The following is a 24,670-nucleotide window of genomic DNA, read 5'->3' as shown; positions in this document are numbered from 1 at the left end:
TAAGACTTTTAAACAAACTTGTTGCAGGCCAGACAAAGCAAACAATGGCCTAGATAAGAAGAAAACCTTGCCTTTTGTCTAAACTGGCTAAGGGGCAGTTATTACAAGAATTCAAACTATTACATTCAATATGACAGAGACAGGGTTGGGCTGGCTTCTGTGGCTGGCTGGTGAGGACAGAGTGAGCTGTGAAAGGAAAAAGGAAAAACTTAGCCAGTTTGCAATTTAATTCTCTGACGATGCATTGATAACACTGTATGAAGAAAAAAAATTCTTTGTACAATCAAAAGAGTCTGGTCATTGCTTTGTCTCCCTTTTGGGTGGTGGGGTTGCCTGAAAATGGGCCTGGCTGAGAGGGAAGGCCCTTGATGTACAGTCTCTCAGTCAATGTTGATGGGAAAAAATGGGTATGCTGGTGGGGGGGGATATTGGGGTACACTGTGGTACGATGCCTGCTAAGCAAGGACAACAGTAAGGCAAAGAGAGCAGTAGCTGAGCTGTCTTAGGTGTTTCCATAGTTTCCTGTTGTGTTCCCATGATGGTTGCAAAGGTGATGATTCCCTGAGGCAAAGCTGGCGCCCCCGAGTGTTATTATGTTTGTTGGACAAATGACCAATGCACAGGTTCGGCAAACCAAGGTTTATTGCATAGTATATGGATAACTGAGGCAAACTTAGCAGCTTCTATAAAAATCACTCTTACTCATTCACATCATACATACTACACACCATTCAGGCCATCCACACTGTCACCTATCCGCGGCACTTGCAGTCGCGCTGCAGTGGCCAGTCGCAGGCTTCTTTGAGGCAGTGTTCAGGGAGTAGGGTGCCCAGAGACTTGTCCACTAATCACCAATCACCACTCAATTCTTCACATGTGCTTATCTTTTGGACTCTGTTCCTGGTTACGTGTTGTCTTCACATCCCAGTCTGTTTTTCAGTTCTGATTCGTATCATCTCCACATTCCTGGACTGCCACCTGCACTTCATCCTGGCAGTTATCTCTGCTTACTCCAAATATTTCATAGCAGTCTGTCTAATACCTGCTGCAATTATCCAGCTATCAATCACACACCACAAATACACACACATCCTTATTGCTTCTTCTTTTATAAAATGGAAGTACATTTTAAAATGGCAGCTTAGCATAAATATACCATAGTACAGAAAAAATATATTCTAAAACACATTCTAACATGTTAATGAGGAAGGTAATCACCATGCCTATGTCAGAAATGAGTACTAAAAAGGACCATGACCCAGCTTGGACAAAGAGGTTTTAAAAAAAACAAAAATTAAAAAAACCCAAAGTGACTGTAATAAAATTGCTGCCATGCCTCAACATTGACCAAGCCAGTACATTTCTCTGGGGGAGCACCTGAAAATGCTTTGCTGATTGGCAAAAAATCTATGGCAATGCGAGAACGCCATACATAGGCAATAGGGTCCAAGCCCCCCACATCCCGGCGGCTGCATGTGGGGACGTATGCTGGCCTCTGTGCAGGGGCAGTACTTATGGAACTGCAACCAAACACTAACCAGGCTCACCTTATGTCCCCAAAACTGACAAAGTTAGTACATCTCTAGGGGAGAGCACCCAGAAATGCATTGCTGAACAGCAGAAAATTGAGGTGGTGGGAGGAGTCTAACCCGACCCTGCCAAACACCTAAACCAATCACAAATTACATTCCAAAATGGGCTCCCTGCTAGAATTTCGTAGTAGGTCAGGAGAGTAAATTTGTTAAGAGGTGCCCTCTAGTGTTTTCCAGTAATAATAGTACATTAACCAATTATAAGTGCTAAATGCATTCAGTGCAAAATTGTAATGGGAATCATTATGGTACGTTGTGAGAGTCAAATAAACCCAAAGAATATCTTTAGCTACAAAAAGCCAACATTGTGTACAGGTGCACCCACCCCCCTCCACCCCCATAGTAGGGCTGAGAGGAGAGCAGGGGTCTGACCCCAGAATCCTTGTCTGAAGCTGCCCAGGCCAGAAGGACAATAGTGCTGGGGCTCCAGGCTCTCTGTAACCCTGATCTTTGTTGGTTTTTGTAGGTGCTGATGAGCTATGGCTGGAGAACGGAGGCAGCCCCTGTGCTGGGAGAGTGGAGGTTAAACACCAGAATGAGTGGGGGACAGTGTGTCATGATGGGTGGGACATGAAAGATGCTGAGGTTGTTTGTAGGCAGCTGGGATGTGGGTCTGCTGCCTGAGCCCCTGGAGAGGCTCATTTTGGAGAAGGGTCTGGAAGGATTTGGATGGACGAAACTGCCTGTCGTGGTGCTGAGTCTGCTCTCTCAGAATGCAGCCACTGGGGATGGGGTGTGAATAACTGCGATCATGATGAGGATACCGGTGTTATCTTTTCAGGTAAGAAATCAGCAAACTCATCCTTACGTTAAATCTTTGAGAGGAAAGGGCTTGGTCCTGAGCAAGTTGCAAACATTAATGTCATGTGAATATGATGTGACTGGGATTTTATTCCCAAACCCCAAAACCATGCATCTTGCCATGCCATATATGCATGACTGGATGCGTAGTGTTTGGGATCAGGTAAAGAATTCCTCAGATCCCAATTGAATGACTGCTCAGTTTTGCAGCCGGGGATTAGGTGCCTTTACATGTGGTCTGGAGGTTGGGTGGTTTCCAGGTAAGCTGAGATGTATACTCTGAAGCAGGGAGGCTTCCAAGTAGGCCAAAATGTATACAAGGAGCGTGCTCCCTGAGGCAGGAAGCTCCCTCATGGTACACAGCCCTTGTATACATCTCAGACTACCTGGAAGCCTTCCTGTGCAAAAACAGTCCTCCAGGACAATGCCATGGAAATCATGGGTATTTCCCTTTGCCCTCAGTCTCTAGGATGGGAATGTTTGTGCAGATCCCACTCAGTCAAAGCTTGTCCAACAAAAATGTCTGTATTTGCCCAGGTGATTTAGAGAGTGAATGAGGCATTATTAATACAACTCTGTGTAAAGCACAAGTCTCTGCAGCTGGCTGCACAGGCGAGCCCCTCTTTGTATGTTGCTGACAAATGGCAACACTTGCTCTTGATGGCTCAGTCTATGCCTCTCTACTAGCATCTCATGACCACTATTGGTAAAGAAATCCCAGGGTGCTGGGGTCAGTGCTCTCTGAGTGATCTCTTCCTATCCAACCGCTTATTAATGAAGAATGGGTCCACAGAAAGGGGCCACAATATCACCGTTAACCCTCCTTGACTCTGGTAACATGACTGACATGATGGGGCTGCCTCAGGAGCCCAGGGTCACAGTAGCCCCAGCACTCAGAGGTGCATGAAGTCCCTGTGCAAGGCCAGGGCAGGATTTCAAAGGCTTTCCCAGTGTAACTGAACGTACAGACTGTTCCTGCAAAGGGATCCCAGTACAGGTGCAGCGTAGACTGGTAGAGCTCGCTCTTTCTAGAAGGGCTTGTTCCAGCCCTTCCACTTCCATTTCTGAGGCTGGAGTTTCATCTCTCCCTTATCTGTACCTTGTCTGTCTTCTGAGCTGGGACTTTTCCTCTCAGCCCAGAACTTTACCTCCTTTCTCTCTCTCTCTCTCTCCCCCTTTTTGTCCCCTTCAGCAGCGCCATCCTACTCCAGGGCAAGTAAATTACCTGGGGTAACTCATATGCACCTCAGAAAGCCTGTAGCTAATACAGCCCACAGGCTCCTCAGTTTACGCAGTGTACTCACCTCCTTATCCTGGGACACAGTTTATTACCACTGCCTTACTGGACTCTGGAGCAACATACAGTTTTATGGATGAGACTGTGCCTCACACCCTGTGAATCCTACTAAAAATGTGGCTCAAGTCTGAGAGGATTGAATTAATAAATGGCTCAGGTCTGGAGTTTTGCCCGTCAGCAGCTAGAGGTGCAGAACCCCTGCACCTATCTCCTTGAGAGCTGGCAGGCTTCGTGGCCGCAGCAGGGGCTAGCAAGCCTGCAGCATGCACCCATGTCACAATTTTTGCTTGTCCCCAGCTTGAAGTGCAGTCTCCCCCAATCCCCTGCACTTATCTCCTTGAAACTTGGCATGCTTCATGGCCTCAGCAGGGGCCACCATCCCAGCAAGTTTCATCCAAATCAGACAAAAAACAACAAAGTTATAGATATTTGATTGACTTCTCCATTATACCCTATGGCCAGATTTCCGAAGCAGCTCTAAAGCTTTTTCGAAGTGGTTCGGAAGCTCGGAACCACTCTGGAAACCCTAAAGAAGGCAGCGCTTCAATCCAGACATGCCGCTTCGGCATCCGAAGCGTCTGAATCTTCTCTGGATCCAAAGCATGGTCCAAAGCCTCACACAGCCCTACTAGCCACCTCCCCCTGCATAGCTGCATACTGCTGGAAAGGTTGTCAGCATGCTATATTTACAAAATTAGAAAAAATGTTCATTGCATCAAACTACCTTTGAATACCTTGGTTTTCTTTTATTCCCTGAATTACCTACTGTACAAAAACAGAAAATTCCTCCAGCATGGGAAGCAGCTGCAAAGGTTCCTGGGATTTGCCAACTTTTATCAAGGGCCTATAATCAATTTTGCTGAGGTGGTGAGCCGTCTCACCACCTTATTGAGAAAAACATCCAGTTCTACTTGTCTGCAGAAGCCCAATGAGCCTTTGAATATCTGAACAAGGCCTTCACCTCTGCCCCTGTTTTAGCCCATCCAGATCATGCTACCTTGCCATTAATAGTAGAAATAGATACATTCAGCCTTGCAATAGGTGTAGTTCTCTCCCAACAGCAGGTCCTGAACTGATTCTGCATCTCTGCATTGCCTTTCCTATAAACTCAGCCTGGAAACACAAATTATTAGATCCTGGAACACAAAACCCTGGCAGTCAGAGCAGCTTTTGGGGACTGGTGGCAAGGCATTGAAGAGACATGGAATGAAGTACAGGTCTTTACAGATCACAACATCCTTAAATATGCCTTTAAGGCCAGTGCATTTGGCCAGAGGCAGCTTTGCTAGGTGCTTTCCTTCTCTCACTTGGACTTTCAAATAGCTTATGAGCAAAGGCCAGAAATGGGAAGATGGCTGCTTTTTCTGAGAAGGTGGAGGGAGATGATGACCCAGCTCAGGGACCATAGGAACCAAGGCACAGTTTGAAGCTGCACATCAATATCATCACCTCCTTGCTGGTGGATATGTTGTCCCTGCTCTGTCATGCCTCCCGGGAGGAAGGCCCTCCTGAAGAGCAGATCATCTTTACTGTATGGAGTGCAGGATGGGGCACAACTTCACCAGGGTGAGATTTACATGCCCCCACGTTCAGTTCGACCCACAGGATTACCTTTAAGCCAGGATTCCCCATTTACCTGTTCACCCTAGAGCAAGGAAAACCTATTAAGTAACTGGGTTGCAGGCATGACTCATATTCCTTATTTCTAAGCTTATGGCCTTTCCCTTAGATAGACAGAGCTGCAGAGGTATACAAGTCAGGGTGTGTACCCTGGATGATGGCACAGGCAGCGGCTGACACGCTTCAGTTTGGTGCTAGCTGGAAGGCAGCCCCAGCACTGAAACTCCCTCATGCCCCAGACAGCAAGGTTAGCGTCTACATGTGTGTTGAGGCAGCTTAAACAACTCTGCTGTAGGAAAGTATTTATATTTACAAGCACTTTCCTACAGCAAAGTTAAATAGTATCCTCTGTCCTAATAGCATGGCATGTGTAGATTGTGAGGTTTCACTGTGGAGCTGATTAGCTAAACAGTAAACAACTTGTGTAGATATGTCCACAGAAACCTGAACACTGTATTGCATCTATGCCATTGCTCTCTTCAACCAAATAAATGAGCCCTTATCAGATCATTCATCTTTTTCTTTGGGAAGACCTCTTTTCAATAAAAACACATTGAATAATTTACCCCTAACTTTACATTATTTATGGACTAAAGACTATCCATTTTTTGCATCATTTTGCTCAGAACTTATTTCCCAAGTTACCATCCTATCATTCCTCAGATCAGTAAACTCTAGGGGTGCGATGAAATGAGGACCCTAAATTGAAGTGGTGGGATTACAAAACACCACTTCAACTGAGCACTGATTAAACCCCTGTGTCGTGCACACACCCTGCACCTACCTGCCTCTCTGGCAGGAAGGGGAAGGTGAGCGGTTGATGGGCAGAGTGGTCCCTTGGCTGTGGAGGTGAGGTTAACGCTTCTCTCCATGGCAGGAGTGGCTTCCCCAGGTGGCACCCACCCTACAGGCACCTGTCTAAGGCAGTCTTGGTAGGGCACCACAGCTGTGAAGGGAAGCACCAGGCCCCCACGCAACTCAGGCAGGCAGGATCTGGGAGGCGGGGAGAATCAGGTTTGCCACTTTTCTTGGGCAACGTCTGGTTTCCTGGGCTGCTGCCAGGCTGAAATTAATGCACAATACACTGCTGAGGAGCACAAACACGAACACCATTAAAGAGGTGCAAAAGCATTTAGCCTGCTTTAAAGGTGTCATACACACATGCCCCTCATTTCGTCTACATATGGCTTAGCACAGCAATGGTTCTTCCAGCCTTCTGCAATGTTTTTGGGATTGAAGGACCAGAGATCTCAGGAGCTAATTCACTTAGGACACTAGGATAGAGGATCTCCAAGCCTGTTATTTAAGATCTGTTATCCCTTGTAGATGTTGTTTTACATTCTGCTGTGTTGCTGGTCAGTCAGAGAGTTCTTTATTCCCCTCATACGATGAGAAAGCATTATCTTGCTCCCATCAAACTAGAGCAGAAAACCATTTACAGACCACTTTTGCCAACTCAGTATCATTATTATTGACTTTTTAGCATCTGCGTAAAGCATGGAGGTGGCACAGTGACAGACTAGGGCCTCACTACAACTATACAGATGTGCATTTGAGCCCTATTCTGGATTCAAGACACTGGCCACTCCCAGGTGACCAGCTGTAATGGATGCCTGGTCATTCAGGTGGTAGAAGCCAAAGGCAGCCAGATGGAGTACTAGCCCTAATACTCCCTTGCAGGTCATGTCTACAGAAAGAAGTCACACAAGCCCCATAGAATCAAAAGGTTTAGGGAGACCTTTGACTTGACCTGATGTAGGACTAGGATGTTATCACTGGAAGGATTTCCCTTGTGTTTTTGTAATGAGGTCAAAGCACAGTTCCAGATCCAGGCAGCGTCAATCAGGGGGCAGGGCAATGTATCTCCTGAACAGGTACTACCTGCAGCAGTGCTAGAGCAACATCATGGTCCCAGATAGGCTGAGTGAAATGTTCAGGGCAGTCTGTCCCCTGAAGCCACAGACAATAGGCCCCACCTGCTCCAGGACTTAAAAGCCAGGCCCAACTCAGTCTTCTTGTCCAGGCACTGGCAAAAGCTCTTGCTCCTGCCCCTCTGCGTACTTCCTTCTTAGGTCTCTGGTTTTGACACCTGGCTCCAACTCCGGCCTCCAATTGTGGCAGGATCTGTGGCACCCTCTTATCATGGTTTTCTGCTCTTGATTCTGGTTTGACCTCCATCATTGGCTTTTAGTTTCTGATCCTGGTTAAACCCTTGGCTTACCCTCTCTCTGGCTCTGGCCCCAGTCTGTCTTGACTTTGACTACAGCTCCCAGTTCCAGCCCAGATATGAGATCCCTCTGTACTCCCAGCTCCTGGGGGACCAACCTGGACTGCACCCATTTCTCCTTATCAGTTTCTATTCTTCAGAAATTCTCACTTATGCAGATTGCTACCTATTCCCTTTCTCTTTACACTGGGTCTTTTTATTTCTAATTGCTTCAGTCACTTCACTGTGAACCAGGATGGGTGTAATGGACCAGGGCATAGCTGGTCTGGTTTATTGCTTAGGCCACCAAGGAAAAACAGGGCCTAGGACTGCATCAAAGAGTGGGAGGCATAAGCTAAAGCAGAGAGATCCAGAAGCAGAATCCATGATGCAGTCCAAGGTCAGGATCCAGGGGTCAGAAGCCAAGTACTAATCTGGGCAGCAATCCACAGGGCAGTCCAAAAACAAAGTTGAACCAGGGTCAGGAGCCAAGAAATAGAACCACAGGGAAATCCAAAGCTGAAGTTCAGAAATAACCTAAAAATCAGGGTTAGGAACCAGGAGGCTTGCCACAGCACAATGGTTGACTGTTCTGCAGACCCAGAGCTCCAGCTGGTGCTACATGGATAGCTGGTGCTCCCAGCAGCCAATGAAGGTGCTTGTTGCTCCTACCCTGGGGCAGATTTTATTAGCTGCAGTTTGCTGCAGGTGTGGCTGCTGTGGTACTTGGCTCAGGCAGCCTCTCTGTTCGAAGTCCAGACAGCACTGGGCCCACTTTGCTCTGCCTTGTCAGTTTAACATCCCTGACAATGGGCTGTTAATAAAAGAGTGCTCCAGGAGAGGTATCCAGGTCTAAAATGGCACTTTGAAAATTCCTGCCTTTGACGTTCTAGGCCATGTTCAAGCCCATCTGGTTGGAGGGCCTGGAACCTGTGTAGGACGTGTGGGAGATAAAACTCGGAGACACCTGGGAAAGCACCTGTGATTCCCACTTTGATTTCAAGGCTGCCAGTGTTGTCTGCAATCAGTTACAGTGCAGAATAGCTGTATCCACCCCAGGAGGAGCTTGCTTCAGAGAAGGACAAGGGCCCACTTGGACTGAGGAGTTTCAGTGTGTGGCAAACAGGTCTAGCCTTGTGTACTGCCCCAGGACACCACACACAGATCAATCATGTTCACATGGAAATGATGTTGGTGTCATATGCTCAAGTAAGTATTCAACATCATGTCTAAAATACTATGGATGTGTGCTCTGGATGAGGATGAGCTCACTATAAAGCTATAAAATCAACTAACTGCCTTGCAGGAAAACCGGGGGGGTGGGGGGGGGAGGTCACTGCATGTCAGCTGCTTCACAGAAATTGCTTGTTTGCAGTTTCCTGATGATAAAGGGTATCCAGTGATAGTTCACATCTTGTTCACTGTAATCTTGTCCCTCATTAGTCTTCAAAATACCACAGGTTATGTCCTGATTCATGGGCAGGTACTGTGCAGCTGCTGATGTATTATAAAAATACACCTCCTTTTACAAGGTGCTACATTGGCCCCTTGCCCACAACCTAACCATGTAGGGAATTAATGGCTGGGACCAACTCCTGGTAAACCTAAAACAGTCCAAGACAAGGAGGAAGGAATCAACTTCCCTTTCCCTTCTATACATGATTGGCACGTGGGCTATTTATCTCTCTTAAACACCCTCTCCCTTCTCTGAAGGGTTCAGGCTGGTGAACGGCAGCACACAGTGCTTGGGGAGAGTGGAGGTCCAGGTGCTCGGTGCCTGGGGCACCCTCTGTGACTCATGCTGGGATTTATTAGATGCCAATGTTCTCTGTCATCAGCTCAACTGTGGAGTTGTTGTATCCGCCCCATGAGGAGGGCATTTTGAGAAAGGAACTGGCCCTGTCTGGGGAGACACATTTCATTGTAATGGGACTGAATCCCATCTGTGGCACTGCTCTTGTTATCATCCTGGGGGCCCCTCAGTGTTCACAGGACAGTGATGCTGGTGTGATTTGCTCAGATAAGTGCAGAAGCAATACAGAGTTAGCTACACCTACTCCTCACTGCGTAATACTCAGGGGAACCTCAGGGCTGTTCCCTCAAAAGGTAAGCTAGATCAGAACTGATGGATTATTTAGTTAGAAGCTTGTTATTACCTGGGGAAACTCCTGGATCCTCAGAAGGACCACAACAACTTTGCCTGCTGCTTGGAGACAGATTCCCCATGAAAGAGATTAAGACTGAGCAAGATGAAAAGGGGCACTTGACTCACTTTCCAAAGCTGGGTGCTCAGTCCCATGGTCACTCTAGGTCATGGATGGGCAGAGACCAGCCTGCAGGCTGGATCCAGCTGGCAATGGATTCCATTTCCCAGCCTTCCCTGCCTACATGACTGGGTCTGGTTTCCATAGAGATCCCAGCAGCAGCAGCACTATGGTACCTGGGGCCCTAGGTTGGCCCCAGCAGTGCTACAAGGGGCTGGGCTGGGATCTTGCCACAGTGACAGCATGGTCTGGAGCTGAGGCAAAGCCACAATATGCAGCCTGCATGTCATGGACAGGGGCGTGCAGGCAGCAGATCACGGCTCTGCCCCAGCTCTTTGCAGCACTGACAGCATGGTCTGGAGCCGAAGCAAAGCTGCAATCTACTGCCTGCAGGCCCTTGCCTGGAGCATGCAGGCTGCAGATCGGGGGGTCTGCCCTGGCTCTAGGCCATGCTGTCACTGCTGCAAGATCCCACCCTGGCCCTGGAGCAGCTCCCCTCCCTGCCAGTGCTGCTGGGGCCATGGAAATGCCTGCTGTGCTATCACATCACAGCTGGTGCTGGAGTCTCCATGGAAACTGGCTCCAGCCACCTGGGCAGGGGCTGCTGGGAAATGAAGACTGGCCACTGGCGGGATCCTACATTTTGTCCACCCTGCTCTAAGTGTTGCATCCCCCATCCTGCTGCAGCCCTAGCAGGAGCAGGCACCCAGGGCAGAGGCAGGAACTCAGACTGGTACTGCCAGGGCCTCAGAGGTAACCTGCCTGGGAACAAGCTGATTGTGACGCAGGTGAAACAAGGTTTCAGGAGTTGCTTTCATTCCTGATTGGCACCAGATTTGAGCTTTTTACATATCTTGTAGGAAAATAAATCTGAGAATGCCAGTAACATCCACTGGCCTCTGGAGACAGCCTCCTAGTGTGCAGGGGATAGGGTCTTCCCATGCCCAGAGAGTGCTTTAATCCTTGGATTGAGGCATCTGTCTCTCCTCCTAGAACAGCAGGTTTTTCTTTCCTGAAATTGGAACAAAACACAAGGGTGCCTATACTTGTACTTCAAGGTGGGGGGTCAGAGGAGTGTTTTAATTTGAGCGGCTCTTGTGAGTGTCTCAGGTATTCAGCATCCCACATTTCAAAATGGCAGCAGGGGTACTGTAACTAAATCTCATTTGATGACATTTAGTTAAAGTGCCCCCACTGCCATTTTGAAACACAGGATGCTGAATACATGAGTTGTTGCAGAGACTTAATTAATCAAGTCTGCTCTGACTCATTGATTGTTCTTTTTTCATATCAGCATATTTTCCCATCCTGAAGTATCTCATGATCTGCAGGACAGGGGATCTCTGCTCCCAGCAGCTCTGCTTGCTATATATGCTCTAGGGAACAGGGGAGCAGATGCAGATATTTATTAGAGAGGAAACTTCTCCCCAGGCACTTCCTGTCCCCTCCCCTGCCTGATACAGTGCACTGGAGAAAGCTTGGGACATCCCCTCTTCCAACTCAGAACTCTTTCCTGCCCATGGCAGGGGTCAGACCTGATGATCTGCTCAGGTCCCTTCCTACTGTTAAAAATGCACAGTAAATGGAGTATTGTTAGAATATTGTTAGAAATCGAGTGTTGTTAGAACTGCACAGTTTGCATCTCGTACCTGATAAGAAAAGAACACTGCCAAGGACTTTTTCTTTCTTAGCTAGTCTTGTTACAGTTTTTTTCTTATGCTAAATCACTCCCTCTCCCACACTCCTTCAGCCTCCCTGGTTCTTCTCATGCAGATTACAGAACCTGGAATTCAACTGACTGTGTCCTTGAAAGGGGGCGGGATTTCAACTCTTGGTGACCTAGAGAACTTTCTAAGCGTGCGCAATTAGTTGATGCATATTCACCTATCCACCCCGCATACTTAAGTAGTTAATTATAATATACATGCGACGGATGAAGTGACGTGATCACATACATGTTTGTATGAACCGGAAATGAGCTGTAAGAGTTCCTGTTTCTGCACACGTGCCCAGGAGGGAAGGGATATAATGCCAGCTGAGAATTTCCTCGGGCGCGGAGTAATCTGAGTCCTTTGGCTCTGCTCCGAACCTATTTGCAAATACACCTTTTGTGCTGCTAATAAGTGTGTGTCTGAGATTTCTTCGCGTGCGAGCCTCCAAAGAAACAAACCGCTTTTTGCATCAAATTTGGCGCCCAACGTGGGGCATCTTTGGACTACCCCAAAATTCAGCGACAAAATCGCCTCCGGCAACAGGGGGAGTGCGCACCGAGCCGACTTTTTGGGCTCGCCTGGAGGTCTGAGACGTGAGTCGGGATATTCGGGAAGTTAAAGGCTCCTGTGCAAATTTTTGGTTTCTGAGGACGCCAGACACACACTCCGGCATTAGGATCGAGATCTCTGGGGTATCTGAGTGAGTATAGGAATTCCCTTGCCCAATTTGGTCTGGATCCAGGAATAAAGACGCGTTCTATTTGGTTTAATACCAGGAAACTTTCGGCCTGGTATATAAGAGCCGTCTGTAACCACGATCTTTTGGTATTTGGTGTGCCTTGGGCACACTCTTGTGGGCAATGGGTGCGGGTCGCTCCCGTGTAGAAAACTCTGATAGGCCCTTAAGATGTATGTTATGGAACTTTAGTAAATTTGCAAAGCAGGCAGATTATGGAGTGAAGATGAAAAAGGGTGATTTAATTAAGTTTTGTCAACTCGAGTGGTCAACATTTGGGGTCCACTGGACCCCGAAAGGATCCTTTGTAGTAAAAGAAGTGATAGCTATCCATGAAATAGTTATGCAGAACGGGTATTGGAATCAATTTCCTTATATTGATTGTTGGTTGTGGGTGGTTCAGAATCAGCCACCTTGGATTAAAAAATGCTTAGTAAAGTCTCATGTGATGGTTGTTAAAGGAAAGACTCAAGGAGGACCGCCTGTAATCCCTGAGTCTAATGAGGGGGGGAATTCTGAATTGACTGAGTATCGGACCCGCTCTCCGGTCGCCTTGTCAGGTAGTGAGGATGAATCAGACAACTCCTTGAGATCCAGTCCCTCTGCACCACCGCTCCCTCCCTCAGGGAGACTACCACCGGCGTACCAAAGCACACCTAATGATTCAGAGCGTGAGCCTCAGCCAAGTGCCCCATCTGAATCAGGGAATAAGGGCTATTATTTGCGCCAGACTGTAGAATCACAGCCGGTGCTGAACTGCCCGATGCGAGAGGTTATCAGAGAGGGGGGCAATGCAACTTTTGTCTACACCCCATTTAGTACTTCAGATTTATTTAACTGGAAGAATCAGAGCCCCTCTTTTCGTGAAGACCCTGAAAAGATGAGGGACCTGTTTTGATCTATTGGGCAAACCCATCGACCCACTTGGGCTGATGTCCAGATGATGCTCCAAACCCTCCTGACCCCGGAGGAAAGGAGATTAGTGTTGGGGACGGCAGAGCGCATTGCAGCAGCCAGGGTAGAAGCAGAGGGAGCTGCTGGTCGTACCCTGCGTGATACCTGCCCTGTTGAGGAGCCGAGATGGGATAATCATACTGCAGAAGGAAGAGAGCTGAGTGCACGGTATCTGGGGATTATAGTGGAAGCAATGGGGAAGGCAGTGCCTCGGGTTACTAATCTGTCTAAGTTGTATGAAGTGAGACAGGGAAGAGAAGAGGATCCCTCAGCTTTCCTCGGGAGGCTGTATGAGGCGTTCCGCAGGTTTTCGGACCTAGATCCAGAAGCCCCAGATAATCAACGCATGGTAAATCTTATGTTTATTGGTCAATCCGCTGCTGATATTCATAAGAAGTTACAGAAAACTGAGGGAGGTGCTGGGAAACCGATTTCAGAGCTGGTGGAAATTGCATATAAGGTATATGGGAATCGTGAGCAAGTGCAGGAGCGCAAGGAGGATAAAAAGGCTCAGCGACAGATGGCAGCGCTGGCAGCTGCTATAACAGGAGGTAACCCTGGAAAGGCTGGGATACAGAAGGGGAAAGGAGAAAGAGTGGGACCAGACGTTTGTGCTTATTGCAAAGAGAAAGGACACTGGAAGAGGGAATGCCCAAAGTTGAAGGAGAAGAGAGAGGGTGAACCAAGAGGTCACCTCATGCGGGCAGAGAAAAAGGGTGAGGACACAGAATGAAGGGGACGGGGATCTAAGACCACTACCCTTCGGGTTGGAGCCCGAAAAGATCCCATGGTAACCATTAAGGTTGGTGGCAAAAACTTTGAAGCCTTGGTGGATACTGGGGCTACATTTTCAATGATTCCAGAAAAAAAACCCTGTGCAGGAACTAGTGAACAGCATGTACTTGTGGAAGGGATTGAGGGAACGCAATCCCGACTCCCTGTTTGTAAACCATTCCTCACCAAAGTGGGGGACCATTTGCTTGAGCACTCCTTTGTATATTCTCCAAGTTGCCCAGTTGCACTCCTTGGGCGGGACTTACTCACAAAATTGCAAGCTGAGATCTTTTTCAGAGACGATCAGATAGTGGTCCAGCTACCTGTCAAGCAGAGCTCGAACTATCAGATGGCTCTCCTGGAGGACCGGCGTCCTGCAGTAAGTTCTGAAGATCACATGACTGGAGTAGACCCTTCGGTATGGGCTGATGCAACCCCTGCACGGCTAAGTCGGTCTCCCCGGTAAGGATCATACTCAAGGATGGGGAGGGGCCGATTCGGGTAAAGCAGTATCCACTCAGCCGAGCGGCCAGAGCTGGACTCAGGCCATTAATAGAGAAATACAAGAGGTGCGGATGGCTAGTGGAAGGGTCCTCACCCTATAATACCCCCATTCTTGGAGTGCCGAAGGCAGATGGGGGTCTCATACAGACTGGTCCAAGACCTGTGAGCAGTAAATAAGAAGGTCCTTTCAGAACATCCTGTAGTCCCGAACCCACACACGATTTTGACACAAGTACCGGGGGAAGCTGAAATATTTTCAGTGCTAGATTTGAAAGATGCTTTCTTCTCCATTCCCCTTCACCGAGAGAGTCAAAAATTGTTTGCTTTTGAATGGGAGGATCCAGATACTTTCCATAAAGCCCAACTCATGTGGACAGTCCTTCCACAAGGATTCATAGCAGCCCCCCATATTTTCGGACTTGCCCTTCAGAAGGACTTGGAGGAGTGGAAGGGATCACACCCCGCAGTGACTCTCCTCCAGTATGTGGATGACCTGCTAGTTGCAAGCCCAAACTTGCAGCTCTGCGAGGAAGCCACCAGGTCACTGCTAAACACTCTGGGGGAAAAAGGATATAAAGTCTCTAGAGAGAAAGCCGAAATATGTCAGCCTCAAGTTACATTTTTGGGATATAAGCTCTGAAAAGGAGTCAGAGCCCTGAGTGCAGATCGCATACAGGCAATCCAAGGTCTAACCCCACCTAAGTCACCCAAGGAGCTGCGGGCATTCCTAAGGCTAACTGGGTTCTGTCGACTATGGATACCAGATTATGGTGGGAAGGCTAGACCACTGTATGACTCCCTGACTAAGGAGAGTCTCACTAAATGGAAATGGAATAAAGAAATGCAGCATGCCTTTGATCTGCTTAAGGTAGCATTAATCCAGCCCCCTGCCCTGGCCATCCCAAATAGTAAAAAGCCATATCGACTGAATGGAGGGGTCGCATCAGGGGTGCTGACACAGCCATCGGGCCCGACCTGGAGACCCGTAGGATATTACTCAAAGGTTCTAGATCCAGTTGCACTCGGGTGGCCAGCCTGTCTTCGGGCTGTGGCAGCCACAGCAGTGGTTGTTGAAGAAGCCCAGAAGATAGTCATGGGTGCGGATATAGAAATACTCACTCCTCATGGAGTTCCCCAGATTCTAGGGACTGAGGGAGGAAAGTTTCTTAACCCCTTCAGACAACCACGGTATGAAATATTTTTGCTCTCTAATCCAGGACTTACTTTCAAACATACTACAGCCTTAAACCCTGCAACCTTGCTGCCGGAGCCAGGGAAACTGACGCATGACTGTCTTGAGGTCCTGAATCAAACCACACAGGTGCGGCCTGACCTTGCTGAGGACCCAATTGAAGACCCAGATGCTGAATACTTCGTAGACGGCTCCAGCTCTGTCATCGATGGAAAAAGACGAACAGGATGTGCAGTGGTAACCTTGGATAAGGTAGTATGGAGGGAATCATTGCCGAGCTCATGGTCGGCACAAGCCGCGGAACTCACTGCGCTCACCCGAGCATTACAGCTGGGGACAGGCCAGCGGGTTAATGTATACACTGACTCTCGCTATGCTTTTTCTACAGTCCATGCGCACGGACTATTGTGGAAAGAAAGGGGTTTCATTATGGCTTCTGGGAATAAAATTGCTAATGGCCCCCAGATTATCAAGCTACTAGAGGCACTCCACCAGCCTAAAGAGGTAGCAGTCATTCATGTGCAGGCCCATGGGAAGGCTGCTGAGGAAAAGCATAAGCTTGGAAACGCAAAGGCTGATGCGGCTGCAAAGGAAGCTGCATTTATTGGTGGAGAAGCAGAGGAAGTATCCAGACAGGCCTTGTCCCATGCCATATGGCCATACGTCCAGGATTTAGTCCCGCAGTATTCCCCTGAAGAAGATAAATTTGCACAGAAAGCTTGTGCAAAAAAGAACTCCCAGGAGTGGTGGATAGTACCGGGAGGAAAGGTCATGATACCCAGGCCATTGTTTTGGGAGGTGCTGCAACAGCTCCATGCAAGAACCCATATGGGAGGCTTGGCTATGGGTGATCTAGTGATCCGCCAAGCAGTAGCCCCAGGGCTATATGTAGAAGCTCAGCGTATTGCTACCAAGTGCATCACATGCCAGAAAGTAAACCCTTGAAGGAAACCCCCTGTGCCAATGGGAGGTAGACCCTGGGCAGCGTACCCTGGACGAGCATGGCAGATTGATTTTGCCGAGCTCCCACGGTCCGGACATCACGGGTTTTTACTTGTCATGGTAGACCAGCTCTCTGGTTGGGTCGAGGCCTGGCCCACCAGGACTGCCACTGCGGCTACAGTAGTAAAGTATTTGTTGCAGGAGATCATTCCCCGGTATTCCCTGCCTGAATCCATCAAGTCGGATCAAGGACAACACTTTGTGGGAAAGGTAGTTCAAGAAGTCGCACAAGCTCTCAAGATCACTTGGAAACTACACACACCATGGAGACCACAGAGTTCAGGACAAGTGGAACGCATGAATAGGACCTTAAAGACTCTACTCACCAAAATCTGTATTGAAACACGCCTTAAGTGGCCTCAAGCATTGCCCCTAGCTCTTACTTGCATTCGAAACACTCCCCGACGGGGCCTTAAATTAACCCCATATGAAATTATGTTTGGCAAACCGCCTCGAGTCTTACCCCCTGGGATGCGAGAAAATGTAACTTTTGAATTAGGTAATAGTGAGCTTCATATGTATGTTATTGCTTTGCAGTCTGTCTTGTCTTCTCTTCACAGGTATGCAGCCTCCTTTCAGCGTCTGCCTTTAGACGTACTTTAGACATGACTTCTGCCCGGGAGACTGGGTCTTGGTGCAGCGGTGGAAAAAGGAACCTTTGACTGAGAGGTGGAGTGGCCCTTTCCAGGTACTTCTAACAACCCACACCGCTGTAAAGATTGCTGGCCATGACCGTTGGATACACCATACCCATGTGAAACGACATCCACGAGCGTCAGAGGACATCAACTCCCAAGATGAGCTCACTCCAGAAGCTGAGTTGTCTTCGGAACAAGAAGCCAGCAAGTGAAGCTGTGAACCTACTGGTGATCTCCAAGTGCGCCTGAGACGGCTTAATCAAAGTTCAGAAAATTAGACAAGAAAGTAAAAAGGGAAAAATTTAGGCTGTATTTGATCTCATGAAAGGGAAAATATGGTGGGAATCTTAATATGCCTTGTTGTTATCTGTATAGTGAAAGAAGCAGGATTGAGCAGCCTTAGCCGCTGGCCTATACCCCCGCTTTCCCCAATTGCTTCCCCAGGGACATATTTGTATGTTGACATGATGAAAAGAATTGCAGGTACTTTCAATCTTACCAACTGCTGGGCCTGTGGGGGGCTCCGAGAGGCCGAAGAACAGTGGCCTTGGAGGGCTTTTCCTTTGGCCCCAAAATGGTTGGTAAGTGATAAGGCGGATGTTAAGAGTACTGGTCAAGAATGGGGAGCAGAAAGCATCTTGAGGGGGGAATATTGTTAGAAATGCACAGTAAATGGAGTATTGTTAGAATATTGTTAGAAATCGAGTGTTGTTAGAACTGCACAGTTTGCATCTCGTACCTGATAAGAAAAGAACACTGCCAAGGACTTTTTCTTTCTTAGCTAGTCTTGTTACAGTTTTTTTCTTATGCTAAATCACTCCCTCTCCCACACTCCTTCAGCCTCCCTGGTTCTTCTCATGCAGATTACAGAACCTGGAATTCAACTGACTGTGTCCTTGAAAGGGGGCAGGATTTCAACTCTTGGTGACCTAGAGAACTTTCTGAGCGTGCGCAATTAGTTGATGCATATTCACCTATCCACCCCGCATACTTAAGTAGTTAATTATAATATACATGCGACGGATGAAGTGACGTGATCACATACATGTTTGTATGAACCGGAAATGAGTTGTAAGAGTTCCTGTTTCTGCACACGTGCCCAGGAGGGAAGGGATATAATGCCAGCTGAGAATTTCCTCAGGGGGCGGAGTAATCTGAGTCCTTTGGCTCTGCTCCGACCCTATTTGCAAATACACCTTTTGTGCTGCTAATAAGTGTGTGTCTGAGATTTCTTCGCGTGCGAGCCTCCAAAGAAACGAACCGCTTTTTGCATCACTACCCTACAATCTATGAAACTATGAAACTCAGATACTCCCAAGCCATCTATGATACAGAAAGGCAGGAATCCACATTACACTGGCTCCTGCTCAGGGAATGCTGTGCCCAGGCCCTGAGCTTACCCCCCGTATAGACACCTGCCTGAGGCTTTTCAGCAGCTGCTGGATGGGTTTTGAATGAAGTCCAGGACAGCAGAGAGCAAGAGGCTGCTCTTACATTTGAGGCAGGACAGTGCTACTTTAGACACTGGGCTCTGCCTCTCCACAGTCCAAACACACTCCGCATTATGTTGGTTAAGCTTCTTAACTGGTTGCCCATAGTGGAGTGTCCTCCTGTTTACTGATGACAGGACCATGCAGAAGCCACTGCAGGGGAGCTTTGTCAGGTGGGCACCAGTTAGGTAAGTAAAAGGGAAATCAGGGAGTGCCTTAGGCTAAAGCAGTGTCAGAGCTGTTGACCTCATTAGGTATTTTTCTTGCTCTCGCCAGACCTTCCCTGCTGCAGGCATACTGCTCCTCACTCCCTTGCTCTGAAGCTCTGCTTAGCATGGTTGCTTGAAGTGTCCTCAAAAAAACAGTGCTCAGGCCCCCAGGAACAGCTGTTACTTGTTCAGATAAGGCCCTATAATAGAGGCAAGTCCTTGCATTATTGCAGTGCACTGACAGTTCCTTACCATGTGTCTGGATATTTAGGCACTTAAGGAATTTGTACACATGCTCCGGGGTGGGAACACTTTAATTAGAGTGGCTCCGAGAGCTTCTCTAGTTAAAGCTCCCGGAGCATCTCGCGTATCAGCATCCCTGAGCTTCAAACTGGCAGCAGGGCTGCTCTAGCTAAAGCTCATTCTATGAGTGCCCCTTCCACTATTTTGAAGCATGGGGACACTAATACACAAGATGAGGAAGGCTGCTGGAGCACAGTAATTACCACACTCCAGCAGACTCAATTAATCAAATCTGCTCTGGTGCACTGTAGTTACACCGTGTCAGAGCAGCCTCCCTGCTCATGTAGAGGCACCCTGACTTTCCTTCCCTGAGTCTACCATGGTAGATAATGTATCATGGGATAATCAGTGCACTTCCCATCTCTCCTGGGCCCAGGTGACTCTGAATCCCTCAGACTGCTGAATGGAGAGAGCCGGTGTGATGGGCGAGTCGAGATTTCCCTTGGTGGTGCATGGGGCAGAGTCCTGCATGATCAGTGGGACATAAATGACTCCAACGTGGTGTGCAAGCAGCTCCAGTGTGGTGATGCAGAGAAAGCCTATAACTCCCTGAAGTCTGAACGAGAGACAGGCCTTGTTGGGTTGAGATGCGTCCAGTGCGCAGGAAATGAGTCTCGTCTGAACCCAGCTCTGGACTGTCCCATAATTATACAAAGGTGTTTCAGAAACTAATGGCTATTTTGAAATAAAACTATTTTGTGTGCTGCCATCAGTGTTTCCCACTGCTCTGTAGTTCCCTATGTTGTCACAGACATACATCATGGGCACTCATTTAATCATTAGTTTCTGAAAACCCCTCAGTTGACATGTATGTATTATATAGCAGAAAAAAATAACAGTATTTTTTAACAGTAAAAATAACAGGAGGGATGTGGATGGCCTGGGGAGGGATCAGAGGAGGGCCACTCATCTGGTTAAAGATCTACAGAAAAACCCTTTGTGGACTGATTGGGAGACCTGAACCTCTTCAGCCTCCGCAAGAGGAGGCTGAAAGGTGATCTTGTGGCCACCTACAAACTCATCGGGAGTGGGGGGGCAGCAAGAAAGAGCGGATACCATGTTTACCAGGGCGTCCGTCAGGATTCCTAGAAATAATGGCCACAAACTGGAAGAGAGCAAATTCAGATTGGACATCGGGAAAAATTTCTTTGTGATGAGGGTTGCCAAAATATGGAATATGCTTCCAAGGGAGGTGGTGCTGTCCCCTTCCTTGGAGGTATTTAAAAGGAGATTGAACAGACACATAGCTGGGGTCATCTTGTGGGAAAAGCAGGGGGGCTGAAAACCGTTTGCTTTACGAGAACTCAGGAAGCATCTACATGCAGCTTGTTTCCCGCTCTGTTGTGCAAACATGCAAACCGCAGACTTGCAGTTGGAAAGTCCTTAGCTTCGCAACTATGCTAGTTTGAAATGCGATTGCGCTAATGGAATTTTCCCAATACCTTGTAATCAAGCATATAAGCAATGGAGAATAGGCACTCGGGGTCGGCTTTGATCTGAGTCTCATGACTCCAGGCCGACCTGCTTGCAAGCAATAAAGGCTTTATCTCTGTGGCTTGTGGTGTGACTCACTTCTGGGGACCAAATTGGAACTTAGCCTCCAGGAGCTCGAATGGCCCCTTGTGCAACAATTCAACCCCAGCACTCATTCCGGTCCAGGGCAGAGGGTCAGACTCAATGATCTAATAGGTCCCTTCTGACCCTAACATCTATGAAACATTTATGAAACTATAAGTGTCATGAATGCTTTGACACCATTCTAGGAATCCACATCGTCAGGGATGATGTGCTCATTGTAGCGGCTACCAAAGAGGAGCATGTCACTATCCTGACACAAGGTCTGGAGAGAGAACGTCTGAAAGGAGTAAAGTTTAATAAGAACCCAACACAGATTTTAGTCGACTACGTTAGGTATATGGGCCATAACTTCTCAAAAGATAGTATCAGAACAGATGATGACAACATGGAAGCCGTCCACAGGAAGCCCCCTCCAACACACAAGAAAGGCCTTCCAAAACTCCTCTGAACTGTTCGGTACTTGGCGCAATACATTCCACGTGAGTCTGGCCTGACGGCCCCACCGAGAGCGCTTCTCAGGAATTACATTATGTGGCAATGGGGACCTGAGCATCAGGCAGCCCTGGAGAAGCTCAAGCAAACCATCAACACAGCACCTGTGCTCAGGTACTTCAACTCAGCAGAGCAGCTGGAAATCCAAGCCCGAAGATAGCTTAGGAGTATGTCTGCTTCAGCAGAATCACCGATTGCATAGTCTTTGGGGGCTCTAACGCAATCCAAGAGAAATTATGCGCAGGTTGAAAAAAACCTTCTGGCAATTGTCTTCACCATGACAAAGCTCCACTAATGTGTGTGTGGCACTCAGTTATGGGTTCAGTCAGACCACAAACCCCTGGAAGCAATTTTTGCAAAGCCTGTAGGAAAGGCTCTGGCACAGCTGCAGAGGATGCAGTTGCAGCTCCAAAAAGATGGCATCCAGATTCACTATACCAAAGGCAAAGACATGTTGGTGGCTGACACATTTTCTAAAGCCACAACACTCACTTCTGCTCCTGAACCACATCTTTTCCACTCAGAAAAGGTGATTCACGGTCTGACGGAAATGGAGCCACTCAGTGACCAGTTACTTCAGCAGTTACAGGAGCACATGCAGTCTGAGCAGGACCTACAAGCCCTTACAGCGCAGCATCTTCATGGATGGCCAAACAGGCAAAAACCAGTCAAACCTGAACTAAAACCCTACTGGCCTCTCAGAGACCAAATCCAGATTTAGGATGATTTGCTTATGACTGGGCCAAAAATAATCATTCCAGGTCATGAGAGGACCAACTTGTTGACATTGCTTCACTCGGCCCATCAAGGCATACAAAGGTCGAAAGCATGAGCCCGACAAATCATGTATTGGCCTAAAATGAATGCCCACACCGAGCGATGGATTGTGAATTGTGCACCTTGTCAAGACCTCCAACCCAGTAATCAGAAAGAGCCCATGATCTCACATGAAATCCTCAACCTGCCTTGGCTAAAACTGACACCAGACATTCTTGACAAACGGGGACAGTCTCATTTGATCCTAGTTGACTATTACTCCAAGTACCCTGAATTTTTGCACCTGCCAGACGAAACAGCTGGCATGGTAGTAGGCAAAACAAAGTCTGTGTTTGCTCACCATTTCATACCAGAGAAATTGTCTGTGATCACATGCCATTTGTAAGTTACACAATGAAACCATTTGTGACCGACTGGGGCATAACAATCACCCATTTAGCCCCAGGTACTCACAATCCAATGGCCAGGCTGAACGCACAGTTCAGACCATCAAATCAATGCTTAAGAAGACATTGCAGTATGGCTCTGATCTCCATCTGGCTTTACTCAATCTGAGCAACATGCCCATTTCTGGTCTTGAGTAAGCTCCAGCACAGCTTCTGATGGGGAGGCTTTTGCGTGACCTTCAAAGGAACCAGAAGGAGTGCTACAACTGCACAGTTGCATTCGTGCTGCCTCTATGACACGAGGAGAAAGTAGGGATGCAAACAAGTACAGGTTGGACACCAACATCCATCATGGCAAAAAGAGATGAACTGCGTGACATCCCCCAGCGCTAGTGACTACAGGAGGAACAGAAGACACTTAAGATACGATTACTGGTCAGTCCCAGCACGACATGTTGGTGTCCCTCAAGAAACAGCAGCTGAGCAAACTTCAGAAGATGAACCAGACCACCACGAGAGGAACCTGATGCCACCACGCCAACTAAGACTGGACATGTGGTGAGATTGCCTGTGAAGTACAAGGACCATAATGGGATAGCGGTAAAGGCTAGAGCCCACCGGTAAGCCAAGTGCTAGCAACCTCTGGTTCCACAATCCTGAAACATTCCCAGTTAAAGTAGTGCCTGATGAACATCCAAGTGGTTAAGAGGGAGCTCCCTGAGTAAAGAACGGCGATGTGGTATATGGAAGGTCCCTTGAAGGGGCCAGCAGTGGGACCATGCATTCTCTCCCCGTGATGCCCTGCGGGCACGGTTTGTGCTGGTGGGTAGTTGTAGTTCTCTCTCCAAGCTGTGAACTTGTGAGTTGCTGAATCCTGTTCCTAATAAAGATCAAGCTGTTTGCCACCCTGCTGGTCTCAGCTGAATGGTGACTTGTGGACAGGACCCCAAAGGCATGGAGGTCTGAGTGAGTGCCCCACCCCTGCAACCCAATGGTATAGAGCAAGTACTATCGTTGGGCCCATCCCTGACACCTGGACTCATGTGAGGAGCCCACAAGTGTCCTGTTGGTCATTTGGTTGTTCCAAATCTATCCTCATACCTGTCCCTGCTCCCCCTTCCCCATGTGGAGTGACAGGGCGCAGGGAGTGTCCCCCTGAGTGGCACGTGTTTGCCCCATCCCCTTCCTGGGGGCGGGGGTTAGTGCAGGGGCAAGAGGATCATAAGGAAAGTCTACTCCTAGTGACTGCACCATGCTGGGGAGCTGAGCTGTATCTGAGCAGGGGCAAGAGGAAAACCCCGCAGGGGAGCATGTCGGGGGGGCTTCTGTAAGAGTCTAAGGAATGGGAGGTTTTTCTGTCTGACAGAAGCAGGGGTGGAGGGTTCAGAGGCCTTTGTAACTCTGGATTTGCAGTTGGGGCAGGGCTCATGTGTTTGTGTGTGCTCCTGGGTGTCACTGCTCTGTGTGTATGCATGCGAGTGTCACTGACAGGTGGGGCGGGGCGGTGTGTATGTATGTCTGGCTCTATATGTGTCACTGATATGTGCAGCACAGGGCACTGTCTCGGTGCTGCACCAGGACCAGGCCCAGCAGCGCCGGGCAGGGGAGGCCACATTGGAGGTAGGTGCTTGCTGACCCTTGCTCCAGCCAGCCTGTTCTTCCTGGGATCCTGTCATCCCTCCCTGCATGAAAAGGGGCTGAGGTGGAGCTGGGCTCTGTGTGCCCACCCCAGCCACTGCCCTGATGTGCCCTGACCCCACAGGTCAGTGATCAGAGAGGAGCTGAGATCTGGCACCAGGGTCTACTGTAACCAGGACCCACTGGACCAGGGCTGTCACTGCTTGGACCACACAGACAAGGAAGGACAACATGCTCAAAGAGTTCAGGGTCTCGGGTCGTCCTGGGCCAGGAACATCCCCCGCCAGGCCAGGCCAGGTCAAAGGTGCCCACAGCCCCAGCACTCAGCACCTTGCCCATGTGGGAGGGAGACCCCAGGTTGTCATGGCAACAGTGCTGTTGTGCCCAGTGACATCACAATCCCCAGCCTCACTCTCAGGTATTGGCTCCTCCCAATGCTCTCCTGCCCTTCACCTGCGCCACTCGCCCTTCCTTGTCCCTCGTGCCTTATTTCTGTTGGTTAGTT

General features: G+C 48.5%; 1 pseudogene; it reads left to right on the top strand.

Moving 5' to 3' along the window:
• LOC149857287 (scavenger receptor cysteine-rich domain-containing protein SCART1-like) overlaps window positions 1-24,670 on the top strand; it is a 54,078-nt pseudogene that overhangs the window by 26,880 nt on the left and 2,528 nt on the right.

The sequence above is a fragment of the Crocodylus siamensis genome, chromosome 9, assembly GCF_052110815.1.
Source record: "Crocodylus siamensis isolate JL-2025a chromosome 9, ASM5211081v1, whole genome shotgun sequence".
NCBI lineage: Eukaryota > Metazoa > Chordata > Crocodylia > Crocodylidae > Crocodylus > Crocodylus siamensis.
This window is presented reverse-complemented; position numbering and strand designations above follow the sequence as displayed.